At 49.9% G+C, this 23,438-nt stretch overlaps 1 protein-coding gene across 2 annotated transcripts in view; it reads left to right on the forward strand.

The window, feature by feature from the left end:
• Window positions 1-23,438, forward strand: part of CUX2 (cut like homeobox 2) — a 317,720-nt gene that overhangs the window by 40,107 nt on the left and 254,175 nt on the right. The gene's annotated exons all lie outside the window — the stretch shown is intronic.

The following is a 23,438-nucleotide window of genomic DNA, read 5'->3' on the forward strand; positions in this document are numbered from 1 at the left end:
CCATGTTTCCCAGTCGAGGCTTCTCATTTGAATCACTTGGGGGCTTGTTAAAGCCCAGCATCTGGCCCCACCCCAGGTCTCTCGAAACAGATTGCAAACTTGGTTGAGACTGAATCTGTAACTAAGTCCCCAGGTGATTCAGAGCCAAAGACGTAGGGTAAACACCTGAGTAGAGTAAATTGAGAGGGCCACCTGCCTATTTCGCTAAAGTGGAAGATGGGGCAGGGAAACATTCTAGCTGTTCCCTGCCTGATCAGCTGGGTCAGCTCTCTGCTGTGAGTGAAGATAGGGGCTTGTCTTTGCCCAGCCTTGCCTGGGACCCCTCTGCCTGTGGCCTTCAGCTTGGACAGGGGGCAGAGGGGGTGCCCCTACCTTGAGCTGCCCCTCAGCTCAGCCCAGAGCCTGCCCTGACTTCACAGGAAGTAGCAGCTGAACTTTGGCAGCAGGAGGGAAGTGGGGGGTTGTGGGCACCAGAACCAACTGCATTGATTTCTGGCTGCAGTTCTTGGAAGGCCTGTCATGAGGAAAACAGGCAGCGGGTAAACAGCAGACGGCGGCAGGGCCCAGCAGCTGGGAGGACCTGGCTGGACCTAGGAACCTGTCTTAGCTCGTGGTACCGGCCAGGTCTGGCCACCACTGTTGGGGACACCGTGCCCCTCGGGCCCAGGCCTGAGCCTCTCGAGACCCCACCATCTAGCCAGGTAAGGTTTGCCCAGACCTGGTCCCCCAGAACTGTCTCCCTTGCTCTGCCCCTGCCTGTTCAGAGCCTTAGGGATTCCGGGTTCATTCATCCAGTCCCCCACAGGCCTTCTCTGGACCAGGCCTGGCGGAGTCACACCTGAGGGCTGCAGAGGATAGAGGAGACAACCCCCACCCCCCACCACCCAGCCGCACCCTGAGCCCTGCTCACAGGAGCAGCCGCTCTCCCTGGCTCTGGAGGGCAGATCTGATTTCTGTTCCATCCCAGCTGCTGCTGGGCACCCCTGGAGCCATCAGACCACAGCCAACTAGGCGGGCCGACCCTGTCTGTGCAGAGCCACCGCAAAATTACAGCTCAGACAGGATCAATAGGATCAGGTCAAGGGGCCTTTGGAGGATGATTTTGCTTTGAGGAGAGGTCAGAGGGGCTTCAGACTTATAAATTTATTATTTAAGGGAGGATTCCTGGTGGTCCGTAAGAGTTTGTTGGACAGGGAGTTGGCGTCTCTCTGGTCTCCTGGATGTTCTCTGGGGTGGAGTCAAAGTGTCTAGGCTGTTTGCGATGGGATGAGCTGGGTGCCTTCCCCGGCAATGGGTAGAGGGGATGATCGGGGTTTGGGGGCAGCGTTTGGATGCGGAGAGGGAGCTGCTCACCTTCCATGTCCATTTGCTGCTGATGTTTTCTGGGGAGAGCTCAGTTGACAAATTTGTTTGTGTGTCATGCTGTCTTTTTACTTATTTGGGCGCTTATTGTAGGCCTGGCATTATTCTAGGCTGAGGGAATCAGGTCATGACCAAACCAGATGGAGCTTGTAAGTCTCATTATTTGTCCTTACTGGGGAGGAATCCAAGGCCCAGAGTGTCCGAGTGATTTGCCCAGGGTCACTCAGCAAGAGGCCCCTGCCAGGTTCCACTCTGCCTAGGAAATGAGCAAAATAGTCTCCATCAGACCAAGTGGGAAACTGAGTCTGAATAATAATTATGATGACAATAACCAGCCTTCAGTAAGGGCTTAGCAGGTGGCCGGGAACTGTGCTAAGTGAACCCTATGAGGTTGGTACTATTGTCTTCCCATTATAAAGTTGAGAAAACTAAGGCTCAGAGAGGTGAATTCACATTCTTGAAGTCACACAGCTAGTCAGTGGCAAAGCTAGAATTTGAACTCAGGACTTTGGCTTTCAAGCTTAACCACACATCATGTGGATACTTTCTGAAGTTCCCACTAAAGCCTTGTGCACTGGAGAGGCAAGTCAGCATCATCATTTTTATAAAGATCAGGTCCTCAGGCTGGGATGTGCAGTTGAGGAGGATGCTAATCCACCACCACTGACTTTATCCAGAACTGATCTAAGGAGCAAAACAAAACACCTGGCGTATAATAGCAATATTAACAATGGAAACAACAGATGCCATTTTTGAGCAGTTGAATAATTCCCATGTGCCTCCTACCATGTAGAGATGACCTAGAGAACTTCAAATCCATAGCTGCATTCTTGTTCCCATTTGATGGATGAGGAAACTGAGGCTGGGAGACTCACTTGCCAAAGCTCACACAGCCAGGAAGTGGCAGAGCCGGGATTTGAATTCTGTTGGCTACACAGCTCACAGAGCCTCCTTGCTGGTCCTCCCAGCAGCTGCTCCTCCCAGCAGCTGCTCCAAGGAGCCAGTGGGAGCTTCTGTGCTCTTCTGGGGTCTCTCAGTAGCTCAGAGCATAGATACAACTCACCCTTCTCTCCATCACTCAGCAGACGGGCTAGCCTCCTCCCAGGTTCCAGTCTGTTTCCAGCCCTGCTCGAGACTCTTATATTTTCCCCTCCCAAGTCCTCCTTTCTAATCAGGTCAGCCGTTGACTACGGGCCCCAAAATAATGCCAAGTGCAGCCTTTGCTGCATTGGATTTCCTGCTTGCTTAGCAGAATGGAAACTTTGGCATGGGTATATGTGTGTCCTTAAAAAAAAATCCTTTATTTACTCTGCTCTTGTTTTTATAAGATATGACTCTTAACGAGGCTTTAATTCAAGGTCAAAGAGTCGAGAAGTTGGTGAGAAAACCTGTCGCCCCTCGGGGCCCTGCTGGACACATAAACGGCCAAAGGATGGCTCTTTTCATCTCCTCTTTTAAACAGTCCCATTGCAACAGAGCTATTCCTTGCACGAGGAGGTAAAATATTTGAACTGATTGTATTGCCTGTTCCTAACTGTTTGCAGAATACATCTCTGCCCCCCTTGACTATTTATTTTTTCCTTTGCTGTAGTTCAAGGGAAATAATTTATTAACTTGGGAATTCCAAATAGTGCTCCCAAACCCCGCAGCTCCCCCGAGGCCCAAGCTGGCCTCTGCCTGCCCTGCTTGGGGAGTTGAAAGAGGCCTTTCCTTGAAAGACGCAGCCGTGTGGCAGGGCCCGGGCAGACGTGGATAATGTATTCACAGACATGACTCACAGACCCCGAGTGTCTTGAACCCCATCCTCTGGGGACTGGCGCGGCCATGCCATCGACCTGAACCCCCTGGACTTCTGCCCCCCTGGACTGATGGCCTAAATCCATCAGGCTCACCAGCCCCGGTCTTGGACCACTGAATAATTTACGGTCCCTCGGAGCGGCGAGGAGCAGGTCACTGGAGTTCATGGGTTAATAACAGGTTTGGTTTTCGATGTCAGCAGCTCTCTTGATAACGTATGAAAGAATCCTATTCTGTTGATTAGATTTTGAAATGGATCAATTTTTAATCAGCCAAACACCTGACTCATTCAATAAGCGTTGCATTGTGGAGACAGGATGGAGGCCAGCTTTATTTACAAGAGTGTTTGTTTTTTGGGGGCCATACGCAAATTCCCACCCAGATCCCTCCTCCTGGAAGAAATTGACCAGATTATCTCCCACCTCAAATGGCAGCGTTTGATTCATCTTCTGATTAGTTGGGAAATCCATGGGTCTGTTTAGGAGATAAGAACAGCAGCTAAAGGTTTGATTTAGTCTTCTGTGGTTATTGATGGGAAAAGCATTTATTTGTCAATGAAGAAATTTTTGCTTAATGTAACAGCAAGAAAGAAAAGAGGAAACAAAGGGAGTCCAGGTGGTACCCAGGGGTGGCAAAGGCATCTCAGCTCTGGGGGTACCTGGGGTTTCTGTCCCTGTCGTTGGAGATTTTCAAAACAATGATATAGAAATCAGCAAATGAGTACATTGAATTTGTAGGTGGCTGATTGTGGAGCAGTGGGGTGTTGCTTCTGGTCATTGTGTTTATTCATTCAACAACCAGTTGAGCCCACACTGTGCCTGGCACCAGACTAGGCATCGGGGATGAGCCGACATTGAGAGAGACAAGGCTTCTGCCCTTGTAGAGTTTCCATTCTGGTGGGAGGAGCCAGGCAGGAAAGAAAGGACAAAGTGTCCAATCACCAAGGCATGCTGAGCATTGGGAGGAAGCAGAGAGGAAGTTACCAGAGAAAGGAACAAGAGCATCTCATTTCAGGTATTGGGGGCCAGGTGCAGCAGCTTATGCCTATAATCCCAGAACTTTGGGAGGCTGAGGCAGGAGGCTCACTTGAAGTCAGGAGTTCAAGACCAGCCTGTCCAACATAGTGAGACCCCCCATCTCTACACAAAAATTTAATAAATTGGTTGGATGTGGTGGCATGCACTTGTGGTCCCAGCTACTCAGGAGGCTGAGGCGGGAGGATCACTTGAGCCTGAGAATTTGAGGCTGCAGCGAGCTATGATCGTGCCACTACACTCCAGCCTGGGCGACAGAGAAAGATCCTGTCTCTAAAAATAAAAAGTCAGCTAGGGAGTTTGGGTTTTCTATACAGTGCAATGGGGATCCACGGACAGGTTTTGAACAGGGGGGTGGCTTGTTTGAGTTTGGTGATGGAAAAGGTCACTCAGAGGCGGGTGGGCTGGGAGACCCTTGAGGGGTCTACTGTAGCCATCTGGTGAGTGATGATGGTGGCTTACCTGGGGGAAGCGGATGGATTCGATCATTCTGGTCAGGGGCCAGGTGGCTGAGGAAAAGGAGTCGTGCGTGGGAACACCTGGGGTCCCAGCCTAGCCTAATGAGGCCTATAGCCCCAAGCCTATCCTGGCCTGGTCCCGTGGGGGCTGAGGAACTACTTGCAGCAGAACATTAGCTGTCTATGGACTGGGAAGAGCTGGGACCTGGTGGCCCAGAGCTTGCAAACTTGGGCTCTAAGATCAGATAGATGTGGGAGCTTCCCATCTCACTGCCTTTTACAAACTGGTGGCCTCAGACAAATTGTCATTCACACGTACAAGCAGGTTAGAATAATTTTTGGTCTAAGACTTTCCAGAAGGACTCCTAAGAAACTACCAAAAGTGGTTGCCCCTGGAAAGGGATTCTTGGGGTGGGTGGGGGATTTACTTTCTCCTCTGGTAGCCTCTGAGTTTATGCTATAGGTGAGTATTATCTAGTCAAAATTGTCCACATCATCTGCGACACACAGCAGCATGGACCTGTGGTGGCCTTCTGAACGAGGACTGGTTTTGCTGCCCCATTTTACAGATGAGGCTCAGGCAGGGGCAGTCGCTTGCCTGCAGTCACACAGCCCTACCTGGTCGCTCCAGCCCCTTCCCAGGCCCTGATCCCTCCCTGGCTTCCGTTCCCTGCTGTGTTTTTGGCTTGTCTTCCTCGTTGCTGTTGGTTAAGTTTGTAGACTTAGTGAGACCTAGAAGAGCAAGATTTTTCCTGGCACGAGTAGTGATTTCTCATTCCCCCATGCTCTGCTCTAAGAATCATTGATTGGGCAGCTTTATTTATTAGCTTAATCTTTGCACATCCCTCAGCGGCACTGTTCTCCCACCTGCTTTGTCCAGGGCAGAACAGCCTGTGCGTACACCTGTGTGCATGTGTGTCCAGGTCAGTTTGTGTGGGTGTCCACATGGGATGTTCCAAGTGTGGGTTTGGGACTGGGTGGGAGGACGCCTCACTTCACAGCTCTCCCTGGTGACAAGCAGGTGCCCACAATCATCTTAATCCAGGCGCAGCACACAGGAATTGCTCACCGAGAGATGGCAGTGGAAAAATAGCCTCTGGTCTAATGTCGGAAGTCCTGGGTTCTAGTCCTGTCATGCCCACTTGCTTGCTGTGTGACCTTGATCAAGTCACTTCTGTTCTCTGGGCCTCAATTTCTCATCTGTAAAACGGGGATGACGATAATATCTGGCCTTCTTGTTTCTTGAACGGACTGAGCACTTTCTCACCTCAGGGCCTTTGCACTGGCTGTTCCCTCTGCCCACGGCAGCCTGCCCTGCTCCTTTGCTCTGTCTGGTGGTCTTTCAGAAGTTACCTTCACAGAGAGGCTTCTCCAGCCACCCTGACTAAAATCCCATAACACACACACACACCTACACACGCAGCCCTCACTTCCCTTCCCTGCTGTATTTTCTTTCTTCCTTAGCACTTAACATGATTGAACATTTATATTTCACCCATTTACCTTGTTTGCTGATTTCTCCCATTAAAATGTCAGCTCTAGGGCCAGGAGTGGTGGCTCACGCCTGTAATCTCAGCACTTTGGGAAGCCGAGATGGGAGGATTGCTTGAGGCAAGGAGTTTGAGACCAGCCTGGGCAATGTAGCAAGACCCCATCTCTCTGTCTCTCTAAAAAAAAAAAAAAAATAGCCAGGCATGGTGCTATGCACTCATAGTCCTAGCTACTCAAGAGACTGAGGCAGGAGGATCACTTGAGCTCAGGAGTCTGGGGCTGCAGTGATCGTACCACTGCACTCCAACCTGGGTGACAGAGTGAGACCCTGGCACTCAAAAAATAAAATAAAATGTCAGCTCTAGAAGGGCAAGGATTTTTGTGTGTTTTGCTTACTACTGTCTTCCTAGCACCTAAAATGGCACTTGGCACAGAGTAGGTGCTCAGTAAGTATCTGTTGAAGGAATGAGTGAAATAAGTCAATATAATATAGGCACTTCCTGGTATATAATAAGCACTCAACAAATATGTTATTGTTATTATTATTGATATTACTGCTATTAAGCCTTCTTGAGCCTCAGTTTCCTCATCTATAAAGTGGAGACGCTGCTGATAATAGCTATGATAGAGTTATTGTGAAGTCAGTGCTGTAACTGTCGGCTCCTAAAATTATTCAATACATAGGAGCTCTTATAGCTGTCAGTACAATGAATAATAAGGGCCAGTAGTGGGAGTATTTCTGGAAAGTGGAGTTTGTGTCCAGGACCCAGGCCTCAGCCCTCACCATGCTGTCACTGTTTCTGATTGACTGCTGCAGCGGTGGGAGGATTGATCTTTTTGTTTGCCCCCTACTGTTGTCCACCCAGAGTGTCCAGCTGAGGTTTACAAACACCCCTCTGGGAGTCCAGCTTTCTCGAGCAGTGTCTCAAATTCTTCTAGATAAAGTTCATTTTATTTTGTTTTTATTGTCTTTTTAAGTATGGGAAGTTTCTGTTTGGGAGGGGAAGACCAGTGGATATTTATTGTCCTAGGGAAACATCCCTAGTACATTGCTCTATGGATGAAAGCCACTGCCAAGCAGCACGTGTGGTGTAGTTTCTGTAAATTAAGAAAGCAGAGCCTCCTCTGACCAGGGGAATGAGATCTAGTCTCACCCCTAGAGTCAGGGAAGAACCTCACCCAGGACTCTTAATTGCAAACAACAGAAACTGACTCAGCCCCCACCAAGACTCATGTAAGGAGGGGCTTCTCCACCTATAGGAAGGAGATTCTGATTCTGACTGGCCATAAAGCATGACAGATGTTGGTGACAATTGGGAGGGGTTAGGATAGGGTAAGGAGGGGACCCCAAATGAGAATAAGGAGTGATTTCTGGATGCAGCGGGAATTGGTGCTGTGGTGGTGACCAGCCACTGTCCACTGTGTAGCCTGAGATAGGGCAGAAGATAAGCAGGTGCTGTTCTGTTCCCCTTGGACTTTTTAGTGTCTTCCACGAGCTTCCGCCTGCTGGTGACTGCATCTCTGTTTTTTTTCCAAAACTGTAAGACCACTTTGCCTGAGAGAGGGCAGGCCAGAAGTATTGAGGCCGTAACCCCCCAGGTGCAGCCCTCCAGCCTCAGGAGTTGGCATATAAATGCCCCGGCTCCCTCACCCTGAGAGGAATGACACAGATGCCTGTTTTGCTCTTCCTTGGGGTGGTGGAGATTATAGGCAATTTTTGTGTTTGGCTTTCTTAAGGAGGATTTTAGGTTTTCAGCATAGAGAATGTATCATTTTGCCGTTTTAAATCAACCTTCTACAAAAGGACAGGAATGTCCCTGGGAAGGTTGGGGATGTCTGTGTGGGGACAGCAGGTGTTTTGAGGCATCTCTGTGTTGTATCTGCTCATGTTGTGGACAGAGCAATTCGGGCTTCTTCATCCAGCAGAGATGAGCGGGAGAGAGAGAGAAGGGAGAAAGTGGAAAATCACAATATATTGGAAGGAATATGATATTTGTAAAGGAATTAGAGTCAGTCCAAATAAAAGGCTGGTGGCCTGAATTGGTTTGATTCCAGGAGTTTTCTGAATTTGCCACTTTAGTGGGAAGAGGGATTTGAATTAATTTCACACCTCTTGAATGCCTACTGTGTGCCAAGGACCGTGCTGGGCAAGTGTCCGAAAATGTCTGAGAAAATCAACAAACAGCAGGGACCCGGGTCGGACTGGAGTGGCAGGTCACCCCTGGGATGTTAAAGCCCAGGGTGTAGGGACAGAGGAAAGAGAGTGGTTAGACCAGCCAGGGAGCTGGGAGAGAGGACACAGCTTTGAAACCAGACAGAAACTTCCCCTCCCAAACAGAAGCTTCCCATGAAACTTCCCTGAAACCTGGAAGACTCGCCGGGAGGTGGAGGAGGCAGGTGCCCCAGAGCAGAGCATGAGCAAAAGCTCGGAGGGGAAGGCATGGCCACACCCTGGGGGCCCTAAGCAGGCTGGTTTGGCTTGTCTGGGAAGGGTGGGCAATGTGGAAGTTAGGCTGGGAGATTGCAGGAGCATGGGTGTCGTGAAGAGGGATTGCTGGGTAGCTTGGTGGGCCATGGGGAGCCATGGAGGACATTTGAGCAGGAGGAGGAGGTGTTCCGAGCTGTGCTGGAAAGAGTCTTCTATCACAGTTTCTCGACTCCACACTGTTGACATTTGTGGCCGTTTCATGGTAGGGGCTGCCCTGTGCCTTTTAGGGTGCTTAGCAGCCTTTCTGGCCACTCCCTTCTAAGTGGCAGTTGCCTCCCCTGCTAAGTTGTACCAACCAAAAATGTCTCCAGATACTGCTGAATGTCCATTGGGGGTCACGAACGACCTCAGCCAAGAACCACGGTACCACCTTAGGAGAGAGATGAGCAGGGTGACCAGCCAGAGAGCAGCCACCAAGCAGGTGACCATTGAGGTCGCCCAGAACTGGGGCAGGGCAGGGGAAAGAGGGCATGGGTGTGAGAGGCCTTCCAGAGAAAGGATTAAAAGGCCAGGGATCAGCAGGCCAAGGAGACCACGAAGGAGACAGATGTTGGAGCCTGGGGCCGGGGTCCAAGGTCTAGGGCCTGATGGGTCTATGGGACCAAGGACAGATGGGAAGGGAAGAGGAGTCCTTTGAGGTGAGTGGAGCTTGAGGACCCCAGAGTCAATGCATCTTGGGGTGCCATCCAGGGCTTAGCATAAAGTGGGTCTGTGGTGATGGGGTGGGTGTTGCTGAGTGAATGAATGAGCCAGATATAAGTCACTTAGGCAAAAGAGGACTGAGGTTTAGGAGGGAGTTAAGAGGCTGCTTCCTGTGCTGTTTAGTGAGAACCTGCTGTGTCTCGGATTCCATGGAGAATACAGCCCAGTGGAGGGGACGCCCACCGAGCAAACTCACAGGTAATAGAAGATGACAGCTGGCGCTGAGAGCTCCAAGAGGGAAGCACGGGAGTTTGTAGTCGTGAACCTTGGGGCTGGCAGGGAGATTGGGAGAAAAGGCCAGGCAACCAGTCAGGGGCTGCCATCCACAGGGCAGCCTGCCTTTGGCCCAGAGAACGTGCTTATTCAAGGTTACTTTGATGGGGGAAGAACAACAAGCCAGCCCTTGGCACAAAGGGCAGTGAGAGTAGACAGCAGGGCCATCTCCTCGAGTACCAGGGTGGGAGTAGTCAGGGAGGGCTTCCCTGAGGAGGTGAATGCTGGAGCTGAGGACGGAAGGATGAGTAGAAGTGTACATGGGGAAGTGTGAGGGAACAGCATATGCAGAGGCATCACGCTGTGCTTGTCAGAGACCAGAGGCAGATAGAGCCCTGACTTGTCTTACACCTTACAAATAAATATGATTTTCCTCCTGGTCTACAGCGGTGAAGACTGAATCAGCAGGAGTGGAGTGGTTAGTGGGGCCTGGGCTGGTGGGCATTCTCTGAGCCCTGAGACATAAAGGATTTCAGCCCCCGCCCTTTCCTCCCATTCCTGCCCAAGTACCATCTGTTTCTAGGGGAGCAGGTGGAGGGACCCCAGATGTCCCCTGTCCCCTGCTTTAGCAGTTGCCAACCTGTGAATATTTAGAAAGTGTGATTTTCAGTTCCTCAGTGCACCGCTGGAGAAAGCAAACTTTAACTTTTTCCTCTTTTTTTCTTCTTTGTTTTTTCAAGGCCAATTTAAACAGAATCTTTTTTTTTTTTTTTTCCCTAGAACAAGCCACTGGCTATTACGGAAATAGTAAACAGGAGTCAGGGCTGGGGCATAAGTGGCCTGTTTTAATTAGAACATTAAAGTATTTTAACGCTTACACTTTATATTTCTGCGAACTTGATTATATAGCATTTTAAATACCTGTGAACGTTTTAAGGACTCACAGTGATGAATTATTTGCAGGTTCACAGGAAACTTCTATTTTAAAAGCAAAATGGTATGAGAGTGGCTGTGAAAGCTTTGCGGCAGCGACGGCGCTGTATAATGAGGGGCCACATGGCAGGCGGGCTGGTAGACGGCCCGCTGTACCTGCTCTCACTCGGGCTCCGGGGTGCCCACCTTCTGGAGAGGCTGCTGCGGGGTGCAGGGGATTGGAGGGACCTCACCCCCTCTTCTCCCATTCTTCCTCTTCTCACCACAGTGAAGCCACATGGACCTTCTCATCATTCTTTTATTCTCTTGGTATTCATTGAGCATCTACTATGTGCCAGGCATTGTTCCACACACTGACAGAGCAGGCAACACTCCCTGCCTCCGTGGAGCTGACCTTCTAGTCTGGGGACACAGGTGGCAAAGAAAAAAAAATAAATGAACATCATGATGATAAAAATGGTGAAGGAAAGGAAAGTAGGATAGAGGATGGGGATGGAGGTGCTGTGGTGTGCTGGAGTTGGCTCATACCAGCTCCTGAGAGCTGACTGTGTGTGTCTCTTCCCAGCCTTTCATTCAGTGACATTCGATGGGCAGCTTAACATCAGCCAAGGTGGAAGTATTTACCCCATAGAAATTGGCAGATGCCACAAATCAGGGCTTACTCCTTAGAGAGCCCATTGTTAACCATTTACCAGCATGCATCCGAGCAGGTCATGCGGAGATCTGGGAGAGGGTTGGGAAGGGTGTTCCAGGCATTCCCTGATGTGGGAATGTGTTCATAAGGGTTGAGGAACATCCTGGAAGCCAGTGGGGATGGGATGAGTGAATGAAGGGGAGAATGGAAGGAGATAAGGCCAAAGGAATTCTGTAAATACTTTTGGTCTCTGAAATCCTCTAATCAGTTTACTTGTGCCTCCAGAACTTTGTGCATGCTGTACCTCTGCCCAGAATGCTCTTCCCCTGGCTGATTCCTTTGGTTCCTGTCTCCCCTAGAGAAGTGTTCCGGGACCATTTTTGCCACAGCACATCTTTCGCCTTTATTCTTACATCAGCACTACTTGGTTCCCTTCCCAGCATTTGTTTCCAGTTGTAATTGGGTATTGGGTTGTTTCTTTGAGTTTGGAATCTGTCTCCCTCATTGGACTGTAAGTTCAGAAAGATCTCGTCCCCTGCCATCTCCCCACCTTCCAGCAAGGGCTTACACAGGGCAGATGCTTGAAGCATTATTGTCACATCAGTGAATGCTGGTGGAGAGACTTTTCTGTGCTTATTATTGGTTTGGGAAATGCCCTGAATGGTGTGAGATCAGGGATCAGGAGCAGATGTAGCTGATGGAGAAGCTAGAGGCTCCTACCTTGTGCCAGGCCTGATCCAGGAGCATAATTCCTAGGTCCCTTCTAGTTAACTTTGAAGCAACACAGTGGCAGATTGAGGCCACTCTGATGATGGTCATAGTAATTACCCCCACCAGCTACCAACCTGTCAGTGAGAAAGAGCATTCTCTCTGCTCCTGCTAAAGACATTGGCCACTTCAGTGGTTAAATATTTCTATTATATCATGGTAGTATCACAGAGCAATGGATGTGAGTTCAGAACTTAAGATGAAGATTGTGTCACTGAGGGAGAAAGTACTTGGTTCACAGGCAACTGGAACTGTGTAGCCTGGGGTGCATCAAAGAAGGAAACATTTTCATCAAAAGAATCAGGTTTGGCTGACCTGATTATTTCTTTTTCTAATGATGAGAGCTTAGAACATAATGATTGAGGTGATCAGCATTTAGGCCTTTCATAGTTAATGAGGAACTGTCCAATTTATCTTAGAAACAATTGCTATCCAGGGCCTTTAGTGAAGTGTGCAGTGCCAGGGAGAGAAAGACACTTAACATCACAGAGCTGGGTGTAGAGCTGGGTGCAGACAGGGAGAGGAAGAAGGCTCCTCTTTTAGGACATCAAATTGACTCTGTCTCCAAGGGTTTAAATCCTGGCTCTGCCCTTCCCAGCCATATGCCCTATGGCCACTTATTTAGCATCTTGGAACCTCAGTTTCCTCTTCTTTAAAATGGGGCTGATGGAGCAGTTATCTCAGGGAATGGTTTTTGGTTTATGAGGATTAAAAGTGATGAGGCACAGCTGGGTGCAGTGGTGCATTCCTGTAGTCCCAGCTACTTGGGAGGCTGAGGCAAGAGGATCACTTGAGCCTAGGAGTTCGAGGCTACCCTGTGCAACACAGCGAGACCCCATCACTAAAAAAAGTGATGATATGTGTAAAAATCTGAGAATGGTGCCAAACATGGCACTCAAGAAATGTTACCCATTGCTATTCGAGCTGTCAAGTGACATACTTTTTATAGCCTATGGAATAGGAATGGACATAGTAAGTTATTCTACCGTAACAAGGGACTTACTAAAGAAAATGCTGTGGGCCGGACACAGTGGCTCACACCTGCAAGTCCAGCACTCTGGGAGGCCGAGGCAGGCGGATTGAGGTCAGGAGTTCATGACCAGCCTGGCCAACATGGTGAAACCCTGTCTCTACCAAAAATAAACACACACACACACAAAAATTAGCTGGGCGTGGTGGCGGGCACCTGTAATCCCAGCTACTCGGGAGGCTGAGGCAGGAGAATTGCTTGAACCTGGGAGGCGGAGGTTGCAGTGAGCCAAGATCGTGCCACTGCACTCCAGTCTGGGCAAAGAGTGGAACTCCATCTCAAAAAAAAAAAAATAAATAAAAAAGAAAGAAAGAAAAGAAAGAAAATGCTATGAAGAAGAAGTCACCAGAGTTTTCTAGCCTGCCAACTGGTGGCTTCATCTTGATGCAATGCATGTTTTACTAGGAGGTAATACTATTCCTTGAGAAAACATACGCAAGTGCTTTGCACTTAACCTGGCTCACTGGAGCAGCTACTAATTTGATCATTAATCAGAGAATGCTTTTCATTTCTGTGTGTGGCTGTAGAGTCGACTTAGCCATAAGTTGTTTGTTCAGTCATTTTGTTTTGTATCATCCAAGAGGACAGAGGCTTTGTCTGCCTTTGTGTGCTGTCTCCTCAGTGCCTAGAACAGCCCCTGCACATAGTAGGTGTGTGATGGATATCTGTTGAATGAATGCAATTATATGCCTGTATGGGTTTAAAAATGAAGGACTATATCCTAGGGAACTGAAAACTGAAGTTTACCCCAAAACCTGCACACAAATGTTGTCAGAAGCTTTATTCATGGGTAGCCAAAAAGTGGGAACACCCCAGATGTCCTTCACCAGGCCAGTGGTTCAACTGTGGCACCCCTACACCAAGGAGCACTACTCAGTAATGAAAAGGAATGAACTATTGATACGCTAATGATGTGGATAAAGCTTGAAGGAATCGTGCTGAAGGAAAAAAGACTATTTCAAAAGGGGTTACTTACTGAAGGATTCCACTTAGCATTCCCGAAAAGACAAGGTTGGGGAACAGGGAATGGAGTGGGAATGGGGTCAGGGAGGAAAATAGGTGTGCTTATCAAAGGGCAGCACAAAGGCCTGGGGGTGATGAAATGCTCTGTACCTTGACTGTGTCAATGTCAGTATCCTGGTCCTGCTGTCAGTGTTGTAAAATGTGACCCTTGGGGGAAATTGGATGAAGTGGGCAAGAGATCGCCCTGTATTCTTTTTCAAACTTCTGACCTCAAGAAATCCTCCCTTCTCAGCCTCCCAAAGCACTAGGATTGCAGGCATGGGAGCTACCACGCCCAGCCTCTCTGTATTCTTTCTGCATGTGAATCGGCAATTATCTCAAAATAAAAAGTTCAATTAAAAAAAAAAGTAAAGGACTGAAAGCACTGCATTAATTATTCAAAATGCAGCGGGCTGAATCCCTACGATGTGACGCATTAACTGGAGTCTGCATAGCAGCGCACTGAATCCCTACGATGTGACGCTTTAACTCTAGTCTTCATAGGAGCCCTGTGGAGTAGATGGAGATGATGTCACCATTTTTCAGAGGAGGAAAAGACTCAGAGAGCTTAAGGGACTTGTCTGAAGACAGACAGCTGGCAAATGGTAGAGACAGGACGCAGACCTGGGAGTGTCAGGCCCTGAGCCCTTAGTTCTTTCCTCTAGACATGCAACTCTGAGCGCCTGTGGTTTGGACAATGAGCTGAGCTATGAAGCTCACCTGTCGTGCATGGACATGAGATGTCCGACTGGGCAGCTGGGTGCCATGGTACCCCCGTCTGACGAGGCTGACAGCTCTGCAGTGGGGAGAGGCGGTGGAGAGTCATCTTGGGTTTCCCACCTGCCTGCTCCTGAGTGAACTGCTGACCCCTCAGGAGTTATGACCCCCTCCCCACTGCACTACATTTGCCTTATCCAGGGGCGGTGGTGTGCAGTGTTGGGTGGTATTATGACATTTTACAGGTGGGGAGACTGAGGCACGGGGCGAAGGGACCTGCAGGATATTCCAAGTGAAGATGCAGTTCTCCCTAGCTCCAGCATCCTGTGGTAATGATCACGGTCAGTTTGCTTTGTCCTGTGCAGTTGCTGTTCTCAGAGCATCTTCTGCCCTGTGACAGTGATCAAGGGCACAGGCCCTGGAGGCCAAGTCCAGCAGCGCTGGGATTGAGTCTTGGCTCTGTAGATCACCAAACTGTGGCCTTAAGCAACTGATTTCTCTTCAAGCCTCAGTTTCCCCATCTGAGAAATGGGGGGAGTAATGGGGATTAAATAGAAAATATGTTTGATAACACACTGTAGGGGACAAAAAATGCTAGCAGCATCTGAAGCCTGTAATTTGGAACCCTGGTCTGTCTGCTCTGAGGCCCAGGGCTCTGAGCTGAGAGGAGCAAAGCCTCCACCTGAATTATCCTCCCTGATGTTACCCCTCCAGGCCCTGCAGTGCTCTCCTGGACCCAAGTTCTGCTAGGCTGTTGGTTTCCTGAGCAGGGCAGTATGTGTTGCAATAGCGGCCATCCAGAGGGCCTGGAAAGCCCTCTGCAGGAGGCAGCATCGAAGCTGAGAGCTGAAAGATGGCTGGGCATTCCTAGGTTAATGGGAGGAAGTAGAGGGAAAGGCATTCCAGAGAGAGGGAACAGCAAGTACAAAGGCTCAGAGGTCAGAGAGTGCAGGTGTTTTGGGGAAATGTAACCAGAGCATTCATGCTTGAGCATTAAGCAGGCAAAAAGCAGAACCTAGTCACTGTGGCCCTGGGTCTCCTCTTCAGTTAAAACATCACAAAGCAGGCTGGTGGCCTTTCAGGGGGCTCATGGGCAGATAAGGAGTTTGGACTACATTTTGAGGGTGATGGGAGCCATGGAGGTTTTGGGGCAGAGGAGTGATGCAGGTGGGCTTAATGTGAGGAAGGTGTCTCTGGCCATCATGTGCAGTGGAGGGGAGCAGAGGTGAGCTCCAAGTGGAGGCAGGGAGGCCAGAGAGGAGGCAGCTGCAGCATCTTGATGAGTGATCTGATCCCCGGTCCTGGAGCAGAGTTGTGGGAATGGGCTTGGATAGGAGTGACCAGCTAGGGACATTTGTCAGTGCTGAATTGACAGAGCTCTCCATGGGGCCAGATGAGGGAGCACCTCAGGTGAGCGAGGTTTCTGTCTTGGGTTCTGGGCTGGCCCGAAAGGGGCAATCCCTTTACCTCTTTTTTGTTTTGAAATGGAGTCTCTCGCTCTGGAGTGCAGTGGCATGATCTCGGTTCACTGCAACCTCCGCCTCCTGGGTTCAAGCGATTCTCCTGCCTCAGCCTCCTGAGTAGCTGGGATTACAGGCACGCGCCACCACACCTGGCTAATTTTTTGTATTTTTAGTAGAGATGGGGTTTCACCATGTTGGCCAGGCTGATCTCAACCTCCTGGCCTCAAGTGATCCACCTGCCTCAGCCTCCCAAAATGTTGAGATTACAGGTGTGAGCCACTGCGCCCGGCCTGCGATCCCTTTACTACTCTATACTTTGGTCTCTGTAAAACAGAGGTGATTTCCACCTCCCCATCTCTCGGCATCCTTTTTCTGGGTGAGGGTCAAATGATATCCTCCCTGAGCCCACACCTTGCAGTGAACTGCAAAAAATCCCAAACCTCACCAAGAGGCCCCTCATGTTAGAGATACAAGCTCCATCATTTTGTCCGGTGGTTTTTCAAATGTGCCACCAACCCATCAGCTGAACAGAGATACTACTTCTCACTCTCTCTGTTTTTTTTTAATTGTGAAAACCAGTTTGAGGTCTCCTCATCTCAGGAGAGGCACTGAGAAACAATGCCATCACCAAACAGCAGGTTCTAAGCAAGCACAAGCCAGCATTGATGGAGCACCTACTGTGTGCCAAGGCTCCCTGTGTGCTTCTCCTTGATCTTCTGGGTTAAGGCCACGGGGGAGTGAAATGTGACAGAGTGAGTCTGTGCCCGGCTGCGCCGCGTCCTCACTACATGGGACCTTGAGCCAGGAATTCAGTCACTCTCAGCCTCAGTTTGCACATCCGTGTGCACATCCATGTAAGGGGTCACTCACTGGACTCACCCAAAAGGTGGCCGAAGGAGTCAGTGTTCCCACTCCAGCCAGGGCCAGGCGAGCGGGCGCCATGGACTGGATAAAAGACCCAGGAGGTTGGCCTCATTGTTCCTATTTGCGGAGGGAAGTCAGATCCGCAGCCCCAAAGCTGCCAGGGTGGATTTCCTGACTTAGCCGTGCCCTTTTCACAAAGGCCCGGAGGAGACACAGCTGGGGTTGCTGCTGGCGGAGGTCAAGTGCAACCGGGCAGCGTTCACTCCTCCCTGTACAGACCCCTAAGAACAGAGATCAGGCCATCGAGGGGTGCAGGATTGGGCCACCTCATCCCAGTTGCCCAACTGATGGGGCCCACTTCAGTTTTTCACCCCACCCAGCCTGGAACCTTCCCAAAGCCCGGATAATTGTCACCTGGGGTTCTATGCACTTTTTATAGAAGAACACTGTATTCCTTTCTGAGGACCCTTGTAACAAATTACCACCAACTAAAGGGACTTAAAATAGTAGAAATTTGTCCTCTTGTGGTTCTGGAGGCCAGAAGTCCAAGATCAAGGTGTGTGCAGGGCTGTGCTCCCTCTCCAGACTCCAGGGGAGGGTCCTTCCTCACCTCCCCCAGCTTCTGGTGGCTGCCGGCCCTGCCTGGTGTTCCCTGGCTTGTGGCCGCATCACTCGGATCTTGCCTCCATCACCACGTGACTGTCTTATCTTTGCGCCTGTCTCTTCTTATAAGGACAAGGGTCACTAGATTTAGGGCCCACCCTAATCCGATATGCTCTTATCTTAACATAACTGATTAAATCCACCCGCCTTGGCCTCCCAAAGTGCTGGGACTGCAGGCATGAGCCACTGCGCCCAGCCAAGCTCTAACAGATTTAAGTTTCTTTCTGACCTTATCTTATTTCCAAATAAGGTCACATTCTGAGGTTCAAGATGATGTGAACTTTAGGGTACCACAATTCAACCCAATACCAGCATCTTTAGAAAACGTTGAGAGCAAGGGTGTCCTTTTCACCCTGACCTTTGTTAGGAGTTTTGTAGGGAAGAAGAGAGAGGGTGTGTGAATGTCTCCCCCATCTGCAGGCAGGAAGAAGGGCTCCAGCTGTTAGTCCCAGATGTGTCTCTGAATGAAACACTGAGACTTGAAGTCTTGGCTGCAAACAGGGGGCTGTGTGGTCAGGCAGGAGGAGCAGAGTCTTCTGAGCAGGCTGAACTGAGGTCTAGGCTATTGGCCTTTCCTCACAGCTTGCCTTTCCCAGACCCTCAATTTTCATCTCTGTAAATTGGGCATAATAATAGTACCTTCCCAATGCGGCTGTTGGGAAGACATCACTGTGGGTTTTAATGCTAGACACTGACTAGTCCAAGGTCTCATTTGGACAAAGAATCTGGGACTGGGAGAGGAGCCGTAAGCAAAAGTGACAGGCCTGGAATCAGGGCTGGATCTGCTGCCTCCAAGAACAGTGTTCCTTTCTCACATCCAGCCCTGGTCCTGCCAGCGATTGGCTAGGAGGGTCTAAGACCTTTAATAATAAAGCTGGCAAATAGGAATGGCAGAGGCTAATCTTTGCAGTGACCCTCTGAGGAAGGGACAGCTGTAGTAATCCATATTTATTTTCCAGATAAGGAAACCAAAGCTCTGGCAGATTTTTTTTTTTTTTTTTTTTTTTTTAAGAAAAGTTCTTGCTATGTTGCCCAGGCTGGAGTGCAGTGGCCCGATCATGGCTTACTACAGCCTCTGCCTCCCAGGCTCAAATGATCCTCCCCACCTCATCCTCCTGAGTAGCTGGAACCACAGGTACATGCCAACAAGCTCAGCTAATTTTTGTATTTTTTGTAGAGACAAGTTTTTGCCATATTGCCCAGGCTGGTCTCGAATTCCTGGGCTCAAGAGATCCACCTGCCTTGGCCTCCCAAAGTGCTGGGACTGCAGGCGTGAGCCACTGCACCAGGCCAGGCTCCAACAGATTTAAGTTTCCTGCCCAAGGCCACGCAGTTGGAATGTAGTGGAGCTGAGATTCAAATGCAGGTACATCCACCTCTATGTCTCACTTCCTCAGGCTCCCCTGTACCTCAGTTTCCCCATCTGGAAAATGACACCTGTTTCAGGTTCCCAGCTTAAATGACCCCGACTCCAGTAGAACTGTGCTGTTACATAAACTCCGGCTCACCCAGGAGGGTGTCCTAGCTTTTGCATCTCCTGCCCCTCACACCACAGCGACTTGAGATTTTTACACAGATGAGAACTGTGTGTGGGGCGGTGAGCAAGTGAGTGCGTGTTTGCCACAAATATTTTATAATAGACAAGCCTCGTCTGCCACTTCTAAAAGTAGTGAAAAAAAAACCCCACTTTGAGAAAGTAAAAATAACCCAACGCCTGAGTCACTGAAGTCACTGAACTCAGCCGGAACCGGCAGCTCCAAGCTGAACTGACTGCTTCAGCTCACCCGGGGCAGCAGGGCTGGGGCCAGAAATTTGACGGGGGGCGATGAACACCTGAGCTTTTAGGGGGAAGTCCCAGTGGTTAGTTTGTGGGTGAAGCGCCTGTCGCTCTTCCTTTTATTTTAAGCTGCAGGATGAAATGGCTCCCTGAAACCCTCTATCTTCTTTTTCTTTTAAAAGTGACTTGACAATTGATAATTTTGCCCTGGCGATGGACACCTTAGAGCTTTTATTTCTTGGAGGCCAAACATTGATGTTGTGTGAAATGGGAGCTTGGCGGAGCCTTTGTGCGGATCTCAAGCTTCCTGAAAAATTTATTTACTGTGACTGTGATCCGCAGGAGCCAATTGATGTTTATCTATAGTCGTTCGCGCCAGCAAGGAGGGGAAAAATGCATAACTGCACTTTCTTCGGAAGCCTTGCGAGGCTGTTTAAATAAGTATCTAATAGTGAACTTTCAATAGCAGACAGGCAGTTTGACGGACAGGGGACAGTGTATTATTAACCATAAGCAGGCTTAATCTTTCCCCCACGTTTTAGAGGAAGCTTTATAACCTTCTGGCAGAGGAATTCATGAAAACCAGGTACTTGAAGCTAAGCAAAAATTATCCTGGCCATTCCCGTGGCAGAATCAATCACTCCAAGAGCCGCATGAAGGAGGGGAACAAGCTGCGGCTGGGCCCAGTGTGAGCAGCCCTGGCCACCTCATTGTGGCGGAAGGGCCCGAGAAGTGGACGGGGACCGGGAGCGGTCAGAGGGAGGCAAGGGTCGTGCTGGAAGCCTGGTTTTCCTGCCAGGTAAGTAACTTCTGCTGTTAACTGAGCTTGGGGACTGGGGTCAGAGACCTGTGTCTTCCCCCTGTGCCCCGGTTGCAACAGCACCTAGCTTTTGGCAGCATCCACCTTTTTTCTTTGAGACAGGGTCTTGCTCCGTTGCCCAGGCTAAGAGCAGTGGTGCAGTCCCAGCTCACTGCAGACTCAACCCCTTAGGCTCAAGGCATCCTCCCACCTCAGCCTCCCCAGTATCTGGGACTACAGGCGTGTGCCACTATGTCTGGCTAATTTTTTTGGGCTGGGGGGAGATGGAGGTCTCACCGTTTGCCCAGGCTGGTCTCCTACTTCTGGGTTCAAGTGATCTTTCCATCTCAGCCTCCCAAAGCGCTGAGATGACAGGCATGAGCCACTTCAGCTGGTGCATCCATCCACCTTTTAAGCAATAGAAGTGATTTATGTGATACTGTTCAATGCATGTCTGTCTTGCTCATTGGGCCGGAATTTTTGTGCAGCCTGGAGGCTGTCTTATTTAACCAGGGAGGCTCTCTTGATCTCTGGACGAAGGTAGACTGGCTTAGTTACAGAATTGTCCCCTGGCCCCCTACCTGGCTGTCATCACCTTGGGAGTAATGCAGCCTTCAGTGTCTGTCTCCCCCTGTTTAGAGGGTCAGCCGCAAGCACCCAGGGACTTCACCTCAGTCTGCCCAGCACCAGATACCCCATAGCATCTCTTATGCTGTTTATTGAATGACTAGCCATGTGTTTTCCTGGGGTGGGAACAGCTGTGGTTAAGAGCATGAGGGTGGCCAGGCGCAGTGGCTCACGCCTGTAATCCTAGAACTTTGGGAGACAGAGGCAGGTAGATTATTTGAGCTCAGGGGTTCAAGGCCAGCCTGGGCAACATGGTAAAACCCCATCTCTACAAAAAATACAAAAATTAGCCAGGTGAGGTGGTGCACGCCTGTAGTCCCAGCTACTCTGGAGGCTGAGGTGGGAGGATCGCCTGAGCCCAGGAGGTTGAGGCTGCAGTGAGCTGTGATTGTACCACTGCACTCCAGTGTGGGCAACAGAGTGAGACCCTATCTCAAAAAAAAAAAAAAAAAATGGATGAAGGTTAGATACTCTTGGTATCAAATTCCTGTCTGTTACCCACTGTGTGTTCTTAGGCAAGTGGTCTGCCTTCTCTGAGTCTTTATTTCCTGGTCTAATGAGGTAAGAAGGGAAATGACTTCACCATTTTAAGTCTCAGTTTCCTCATTTGTAAAGTAAGCATAGCAGTGCTCCCCTCCTTGAGGGCTGCAGTGAGAGGTAGATGAGAGGGTGCAGGTGGAGGACTCAGTGTGTGAGTTATAGCTGTTCTTATTAAAATTGTATTGATCAATATTACCATTACTACCATCACTACTTTTTCTCTCCATGAAATAAGCGAAACTCACAGCCTGCATTTTGTCTGCTTCAGACATTGTCACCCCTTTCAATGTCTCAAAGCCAGAATGAAGGAGCATGCTGGGTGCCATGTAGGGTCAGGAAATGCTGGGCCTGGAGTGAGTCCCTGCACATGGTGGTTGCTCTCATGCATCTGGTCCATGCAGGAGCCGTGAGCTGACCCTGGAGCTGAGTCCCCTTGTGCAAGTCTGAGCCTCCTCGAGCAAGGGCTCAGAGGCTGACGGGGTCAGCAGTGATGCTGGGACAAGAGAGAGTGCCAGGGGCTCAACAAGTGGCTCGTGGATGAGTGATGGTTCCAGGATTAAGTGTGCCACTGAGCCCCCCATCAGCAGGGAGAACCAAGAGCTGCCTGGTGCTCAGAGCAGTTATCACCAGAGTCTGGTCCGCATTCTTGCCGATAGCCCAGAGAGTACAAAATGGAGCCCTCTGGTGGGGGTGAGGGGAAATCAGACCTTGGAGGTCTCAAGTTCCCTACCTGCCTGGGCTAAGGTTCTTTGTCTGCCCCGGGCTGTTCTATCCCCTACCCCTCACATCCTTTCTTGCTCTCTCAGAAGCCAGTTGGGTTTACCCAAATTATCATCCCCATGGCCACCACAGAGCAGAGTGGGAGGCCGGGCCCTTTACTGGGTGCTCCCCGTATGGAATCTTAGGAGATTTTATCACTTACACCCATTTTCCAGAAGAGGAAACTGAGGCTCACAGAAGCAAAGTCACTTGCCCGAGGCCCCATAGCCATCCCGTGGTCCTGTCCCTCTTCTCTGATGCTTCACATCTCCGCTTCCCAGCTCAGTGGCACCTCCAGCCTCCTCTTTCCCTCCAGAAAGCAAGGCCAGCTCAGCCACGGGGTGGGTTTGTGAGTTGAGCTGGAATTGTTCAGGAGATCTGGCTTGAAGAAGTTGGTAGGCTGTAATCCCAACACTTTGGGAGGCCGAGGCAGGTGGATCACTTGAGGTCAGGAGTTAGAGACCAACCTGGCCAGCATGATGAAACTCCATCTCTACTAAAAACACAAAAATTAGCCAGGCATGGTGGTGGGCACCTGTAATCCCGGCTACTTGGGAGGCTGAGGCAGAGAATTGCTTGAACCCAGGAGGTGGAGGTTGCAGTGAGCCAAGATCACACCACTGCACTCCAGCCTGGGCAACAAAGCAGGGCTCCGTCAAGGAAAAAAAAAGAAAAAGAAGAAGTTGGGAGGCAGCTAAGATCTTGGCTTCAGAAGGTGAGTCCCTGTTGTCAAGATAAAAAGGATTAAATCCCAAAAGCAGAGCCTTGCCAACGCATCGGACAGAGCCCAGCACCCCCGAAAGTTCTGCACTGGGCATCCTTCCTATTCCCTTCTCATGCCTCTGATGGGAGCTCTGGTTCAGATACACCCAGGAAGGTGACATGAGACCCTCAAATGTGTGTGTGTCACCTGAGACCACCAGTTGTGGCCTTGGAGTGAAAACCCATGTTGTTCTGGGCTCAGGTACTCAGATGCCTGTCTTGGGGTGACAAACCCCATCTCCCACTGCTTCCTGTTCAATTTTGGGAAGTGTTTTGAGAAATGACACACTGCTCACCTGCTTGTCCCCAAGCCCTCCATCTCCAGAGAGCAGGATGGGAAGTTGGGGAGGAAGCAGAGGAGCCAGGGTCTTTCTTTTTGGCTTTATTTATCAGCAACAAACTAATACGAGAGCTTAGAGCAAGGCACCAGCAGCAGAGGGAGCCTAAAATGATATTAATCACAGCAGCAATAACTAATACATATTCATGTGCCTACCCGGGGCCAGATCTGGGGAGCTCCTAGATAACTAAAATGGGCTCCTGCTCTCAGGGGGG

Source organism: Gorilla gorilla, chromosome 10 (genome assembly GCF_029281585.2).
Source record: "Gorilla gorilla gorilla isolate KB3781 chromosome 10, NHGRI_mGorGor1-v2.1_pri, whole genome shotgun sequence".
In the NCBI taxonomy this organism is placed as follows: Eukaryota; Metazoa; Chordata; class Mammalia; order Primates; family Hominidae; genus Gorilla; species Gorilla gorilla.